Here is a 7008-nt window from a genome sequence, read left to right as displayed (position 1 = left end):
TTCTTCTTCTTCTTCTTCTTCTTCTTCTTCTTCTTCTTCTTCTTCTTCTTCTTCTCCTCCTCCTCCTCCTCCTCCTCCTCCTCCTCCTCCTCCTCCTCCTTCTTCTGGAGGAAGATTGGCCCTGCGATAACATCTGTTGCCAATCTTCCTCTTTTTTCTCCCCAAAGCCCCACTACATAGCTCTGTATCATAGTTGTAGAGTTGTAGCTCTTCTATGTGGGACGCCACCTCAGCATGGCTTCATGAGCGGTGAGTAGGTCCACACCCAGGATCCGAACCAGGGAACCTGGGCCACCACAGCGGAATGGGTGAACTTAACCGCTACGTCACCGGGCGGGCCCTCTCTCTTTCTTCTTGATTCAGTTTTGGGAGGTCGCAGGATTCTAAGAACTTATCCATTTCTTCTAGGTTATCATCCTGTCTGTGGGCGTATAGCTTTTCATAACAGTCTCTTATAATCCTTTGCATTCCTGTGGTGTCTGTTGTAACTTCTCTTCTTTCCTTTCTGATTTTATCTATTTCAGTCTTCTCTCTTTTTTTCTCAGTGATTCTGGCTGAGGGTTTGCCCATTTTGTTTATCTTCTCAAAGAACTGGATCTTAGTTTCCTTTCTATTTTATGTATGTATTTTTTTAGTCTCTATTTCATTAATGTCTGCTGTGATTTTTATTATTTCCTTCCTTCTACTGACTTTGGGCTTTGTTTGGTCTTTTTCTAGTTCCTTTAGGTATAGGGCAAGCTTGTTTATTTGAGATTTTTCTTGTTTGTTGAGGTAGGCCTGTTTTTCTATTCATTTCCCTCTTAGCGCTGCTTTTGCTGCAGCCCATAAGTTTTGGTATGTTGTGTTTTCATTTTGATTTGTCTCTAGGTATATTTTTTTAACTCTAGTGAGGGATTACTATTTTTTTTGGGGGGGGGGCCTGGGAAACATTTGCCCTGAGCTAACATCTGTTGCTCATCTTCCTCTTTTTATTTACTTCCTCCCCAAAGCCCTGATACATAGTTGTCTATTCTAGTTGTAAGTCCTTCTAGTTCTTCTACGAGAGCCACCACCACGGCATGACTACTGACCAAGGAGTGGCGTGGTTCCACGCCTGGGAACCGAACCTGGGTTGCCGAAGTGGAGTGCACCAAACTGTAACCCCTAGGCCGTCATGGCTGGCCCAACGTTTTCTGATTTCTCCTGTGATTTCCTCATTGATCCAACAGTTGTTCAGTAGCCCGTTGTTTAGTTTCCACATGTTTGTGACACATATTGAGGCCCTGAGCTAACATCTATTAACAATCTTCCTCCTATTTTCCTTTCTTTTCTCCCCAAAGCCCCAGTAGATAGTTGTATGTCATACTTGTCCATTCTTCTAGTGACTCTATGTGGGATGCCACCTCAGCACGGCTTTAAGAGTGGTGTGTGTGTCTGAGCCCGTGATCCGAACCAGTGAACCCTGGGCCACTGAGGTGGAGCATGCGAACTTAACTGCTACGTCACTGGGCTGGGCGGTCCCCTAAAAATTCTAATTAATGTATGTGATTAGGGGGCCGGCCCTGTGGCGTAGCGGTTAAGTGCTCCCGCTCCGCTGCTGGCGGCCCGGGTTCAGATCCCGGGCGCACACCGACGCACGGCTTGTCAGGCCATGCTGTGGCGGCATCCCACATAAAGTGGAGGAAGATGGGCACGGATGTTAGCTCAGGGCCAGTCTTCCTCAGCAAAAAGAGGAGGATTGGCATGGATGTTAGCTCAGGGCTGATCTTCCTCACACACACACAAAAATATGTATATGTGACTAAAGCTACTAAAAATTAATAAGGGAAACACCTTCATATTCAAGGAAAAGGAAGAAGGGTGTTTTCAGTAAAGACGGTATAAAAAGTAAAGTTTTTTTAAAAAATAACTTTATTTATTTTTCCCCCAAAGCCCCAGTGGATAGTTGTATGTCATAGCTGCACGTCCTTCTAGTTGCCGTACGTGGGATGCGGCCCCAGCATGGCCGGAGAAGCGGTGCGTCGGTGCGCGCCCGGGATCCGAACCCGGGCCGCCAGTAGCGGAGCGCGCACACTTAACCGCTAAGCCACGAGGCCCGCCCGGTCAAGGGTCTTTTGTGTGTTTGCTTGCTTGCCTGTGGATGTTCAGTCGCCCTACTCCCATTTGATGGAGAGGCCATCTTTTTACTCCCGTGGGTTGCTTTTGCATGATGGCCAAAATTCAGTTTTGGCAGGTTTGGCCGGTTCTGTGAAACAATTAATGTTATTATTTTTAACCGGCAAAAGATCTACAACTTTCTTCGTGAAACAATTAATGTTATTATTTTTAACCGGCAAAAGATCTACAACTTTCTTCGTGAAACAATTAATGTTATTATTTTTAACCGGCAAAAGATCTACACCTTTCTTCGTTTTCTAGTTTCAGGGAACAGTTCAACAGGTATCTCATCTCAAACACACGCACGTGCAGACGCACACACACACACTCGCAGCGTGGCCTTGTACGGACGTACTGGAACCTGATCTGTTGAGCGGATGGCTGTGAAGTCTCTTCCCCCACCCCCCACCACTTTCTGTGGGTCTGCTCGCTTGTCACGACGGTAAGGACCGCTGACATCGATATTCTGGTCGCCACTGGTGCATTTGCACCCACGCTCCCCAGCCCCGCGCGCTGTCTCGGGACTGTGTCGCGGCTCCGCGCGGAGGGAGACACGTTTGTGTCTCTTCAACCTCCGTGCGGTCAGGCGTCGCCGTCGTTTCCCCGGCGGCCTCTGGGCTTTGCCTGCCTGCCTTGGGAAGCCGTCGCGGGTTGGAAGTGACGGGATGCGGACAGTTGCTCCGTCGTTCCCCTGTCGTCGTCGTCCTCTGACGACTCGCCCGGTTTCGTTTTGGCGGTGCCCCGCCCGCCGCGTTTCCCTGAGTCCTCCCGGGAGCCCGGGAAGCGCTCGGGGCCACCCCGGGAAGCCAGCCGGTGCCGGCAGTCCCGGCGCCCCTGCTGGCGTCTCTGAGGGAATGTTCCCCGTCCCCTCACGGGCGAGCGCCCGAAGCACACACGTTTTCCGAGTCCCTCTCCGGCGGCCGGGGTCGCGCCGTGCCGGCTGGGAGCCCCGAGGCGGATGCCCCCTGGCCGCGCCGGGCCGGGAGATGGGACCCGGGGTGGGTCGGGACGGGGTCGGGCCGCCAGGCGGCCCGGCTGCGCGCCCCGGCCGGCCAGGGATCCGGATCCGTCCCGCTGACGTTCGCGCCGGTTGTCCGGTGCCACCTGGCGGCCGCTTTTATATCGTTTCTGTCCTCCGGAGCTCCGGCGACCTCGGCAAGGGAGGTGACTTGGCCGCGGTGACCGAGGCGGAGTTCCGGGAGGCCGGTGGCAGTGGCGGGATCGGTCCCGGTCGTGCTGGGGCGCGGGCGCGTCGTCCGCCGGGCGGAGATTGGACGTGCAGGAGAGTGTGGGGGGGTGGCTGTCGCCGCGCTCCTCGAGGCCGGCGGGTGTGCGGGGCCGCCCGGACGGGTCGACCAGCAGACGCCGGTGCCACTGCGACCCTCGGGGACCGACCGGGGCCGGCGAGGTGGGGGGGGAGTTCCCGAGCCCGGCTGGCGTTCCCCGTGCGGCCCGGGTCGTCGGGCCCTCCGTGTCACCGGTTTCTTGCTCGCGACCCCGCTCCGGAGGTCGGGGACCGGCCCGGGCCTTGCGGGGAGGCCCGTGGAGGGCGAGACCGCGGCGGCTCGGCCGCGGGCACGGGTGGCTCCGGGTCGTCGGACTCGACTTTTCTCACCGCGTTTTCCGAGTCCCGCTCTGGCGGTGGGGACCGACCGGCCCGGGCCGTCCGTGGTGGCGGCCCGGTCGTCGGAGGCGACTCCGAGGGATGTTTTTCAAGTCCCGCTCCGGAGGAGAGCGCGGACCGGCCCCCGCCCTCGAGGGTGGGCCGGGGAGAGGGCGTCCCCGTCCCGGACACGTGACCGCGTGGGTCCGGGTCGTCGCGCTGGATTTCTATCGCCAAGTTTTCCGAAAGCCTCTGGGTCCGGAGGTGGGGACCGGCTCGAGAGGCAGGTGGAGCCCCGGGTGGGGTAGGGGGGCACGTGGACGGACGCCGGCCTGCCCGTGTGGGGCCCGGTCGCCTGGGGCGCCTCTGAGGAATCTTTTTTTTCCCCAAGTCCTGCCCCGGAGAGGAGGATGGACCGGCCGCCTGCCCTCGAGGGCGAGACGGCGAGGGTGTACCCGGCCGGGCGCGGGTCCCGCGTGCCCCCGCGCCCCCTCTGCCGCCGCACTTCCGGGGTCGACCAGATGGTCGCGGGGGCTCCGGGGCTGGTGGCGATGGGGTGGTGCCGGGGGCCTGGTGACCGGGCCCGTGATCCAAGGGGTGCCGCCGTGATCCGTGGGTGGGCCCCGTCGCCTGGTGCGGCCATTCTTTCGCCCGAAATGGTCGTTTTTCGCTGCCAGATAGGTGCTGACACGCTGTCTCCGGACGTTTGTCGCCTGGGAGTCGTTGGGCCTCTGGACGCGCGTGGCGGGGCTCCGGGCTGTGACCGTGGGGTGGAGGCCCGGTTCTGCCCCTGCCACTTGAGCCCGCCCGCCTGGGCTGGGCCTGCGCGCCGGCTCCTGTGCGTCCCAGGTGTCCCGATCCGCGGTGCCGCCTCCGGTCTCCAGCACCCGAGGGCGGCGGGGGAGGTGGCGCGGGTCCTCTACCCGGTGCGCTCCCCGCCGCAGGCAACCCCGGTGCGGTCGCGACTACCCCACGCCTCGGGCTCCCGCGCCACCGCGTGTCAGGCGTTCACCTCCTGGGGTCGTGGCCCGCTGCTGCACGACTCCGGGGTGGGGGGGGAAGCCGTGAGGCTGAGGCAGTCTCTCCCTCGGTGACTGTCGCTGTGCTTGTCGTTGTCTCCGTGAGGCGTGTCGCGCCGCGGTGATCGATGTGGTGATGTCGCGCTCTCCTGGGCCGGGCCTAAGCCGTGCCAGGCGAGGGACGGGCGTTTGTGTCAAACGGGCCCGCTCTTCTCGCTCTGCCCACGGGTCCCTCGCCTCTCCTCCCCGCCCGTCGGTGGTGTGTGGAAGGCAGGGGTGCGGAACCCGGCCCGACCTCGCTCTCCCGCCCTCTGCCTTGTGGCGTCGGTGGGGCCGAGGTCTTTGTGACGCAGTGGACACTCCGTGTGGCCTCTCGGCCGCGTCTGGCGAGTGGGCCTCCCCGAGGTGGGGTGGGCCGTGCCGCCGCCGCACCACACGCTCCCCCGGGTGTGTGGGTGTGTGTCGCCCGGTCCTTGGTGGTGCCCCTGGAGCGCTCCAGGTCGTCCGTCAGGTGCCTGAGGCCGAGCGGTGGTGTCGTTTCCCGTTTCCAGCGACCCCTTCGGGTCACCGCTACGATGGTGTGTCTGAGGCGAGACGGGGGTCCAGTCGGTAGGGGAGGCATGCCCGTTTCCCCTCGCGGGGGCGGGTGCCTCGTCGTCCCACCGGCCTGCCGCGTGGAGACTGACTGGCTGGGTGCACGCCGTGTGTCCTCCGTCGCTGGGGCTGGCACGCGGGTGCGTTGAGCGATCTCGGCGGGCCGAGCCAGCGGCATGGCGCTGGCTGTCTTTTGAGGAGTGCCGGTTGGCTGGCACCTCCTTTGGGCTCTCTGCTTCTTTGTCGGTTTCACCTGACGGAAGCTCTGAGTTCCAGGCGTCGCGGGTGCCCCGTAAAGCTTCGATGAGCCCCGTGATGTCAGACGAGAGGAGGAGCCCGTGGAAGCGCGGGCTCGTGGCCCTGACCGCGAACGCTCGGATTTGCCCCATGCTTACCCATACCGCAGACCCCCGCATAGCCCCGGCACCCAGGAGTGCCCTCGCGGTCCCGACGGGGGACGATGGGTGGGTGCGACGCGCCCTCGGCGAGAAAGCCTTCTCTAGCGATCCGAGAGGGTGCCTTTGGGGTTCCCGGATCCCCCAGCTGCTGCCCCTCCTTCTCCGCGCGTGGTAGCCGGTGGTGTGACCACCGTTTGCGTGTGGGCAGAGCCGCCCTTTGCCTACCGCGGCCGGCGCCTCCCCTCACCGAGTCGGGGGAGGGTCCCGCCTGGCCCGGCCGGCGTCCGGCGTCTGGCGCGGGGCCGCGCGTGCGCGTGGGCGTGCGCGCGGCCCGCCCGCCGCGTGCCCGGGGTGTGGGGCAAGAGCCCCGTCCGGGCGCCGCCCGCTCTCCCGCGGGGAGCGGCTAGCTCTCCGCCCGCTCCCGTGACGAGCCGCAGCCGGTGGTGGTGTGCGGGCACGGTCCGGGGTACCGCGCCCCGGGCGTGTGTTCCCTCGGGGGCGCGAGCCCCGGAGCGGGCCAGGCGGATGGACGGGGTGGGCGGAAGGGACGGCTCCCGCGGTGGGGGCGTCTCGCAGAGGCCCCGGCGGTGGGGCCGAGCCGAGGGAGGCGCAAGGGTGGCCGAGGCCGGCCGGCGTCCCGGGCGTCACGGGACCGCCTCCGAGTGTCGGTGGCGGTGGGATCCCGTGCCTGTTTTCCCGGTGGCCCGTCCGCGCCCGAGGCCTTCCCCAGGCCGCCTCCCTGCGTGCCCGCTGCCCTTCCTCGCGGTCCCTGGCGTGCGCGCGCCGTCCTCCCCGTGCACGCCGACCTCCCCCTGCCCGGACAGGTGCCCGACCGCAATGGCCACCGCCTGGGACCCGAACGGGCCTCGCCGCGCGGGTGTCGCCTCCGGCTACCAGGGCCGGTGGTGTCCCCGGGTGAGGTGCTCTCGGTCCCGACGGGGGGGTTTGGCCGTGCCGGGTCATCGGCCGGCGGGGGATGTCGTCGCGTGTGCGGGAGAGTGTTGGCCGTGGTGGTGGCCGGGCCGGGCACCCCCGCGAGAGGTGCCGGGGTTTCCCCGAGGCCCGTCGATGTCCCGGGTGCCGCGGGACCGCTCCTCGTGCTGGAGGACCCTGGCGGTGAGATCCCGTGTGTACCCCGGCCGTCGACTCGCCCCCGGAGGTTCTTTTTTCCCGTCTCCTTCTTCGACCTCCCGAGCGCCTCTCGCGGCGGTGCACGGCCCGCCTCTTCTCCGCCACCTTCCCGGCGCCTCCCCTTCGC

The sequence above is a fragment of the Diceros bicornis genome, chromosome 40, assembly GCF_020826845.1.
Source record: "Diceros bicornis minor isolate mBicDic1 chromosome 40, mDicBic1.mat.cur, whole genome shotgun sequence".
In the NCBI taxonomy this organism is placed as follows: domain Eukaryota; kingdom Metazoa; phylum Chordata; class Mammalia; order Perissodactyla; family Rhinocerotidae; genus Diceros; species Diceros bicornis.
Note: the sequence above shows the minus strand (reverse complement) of the source record.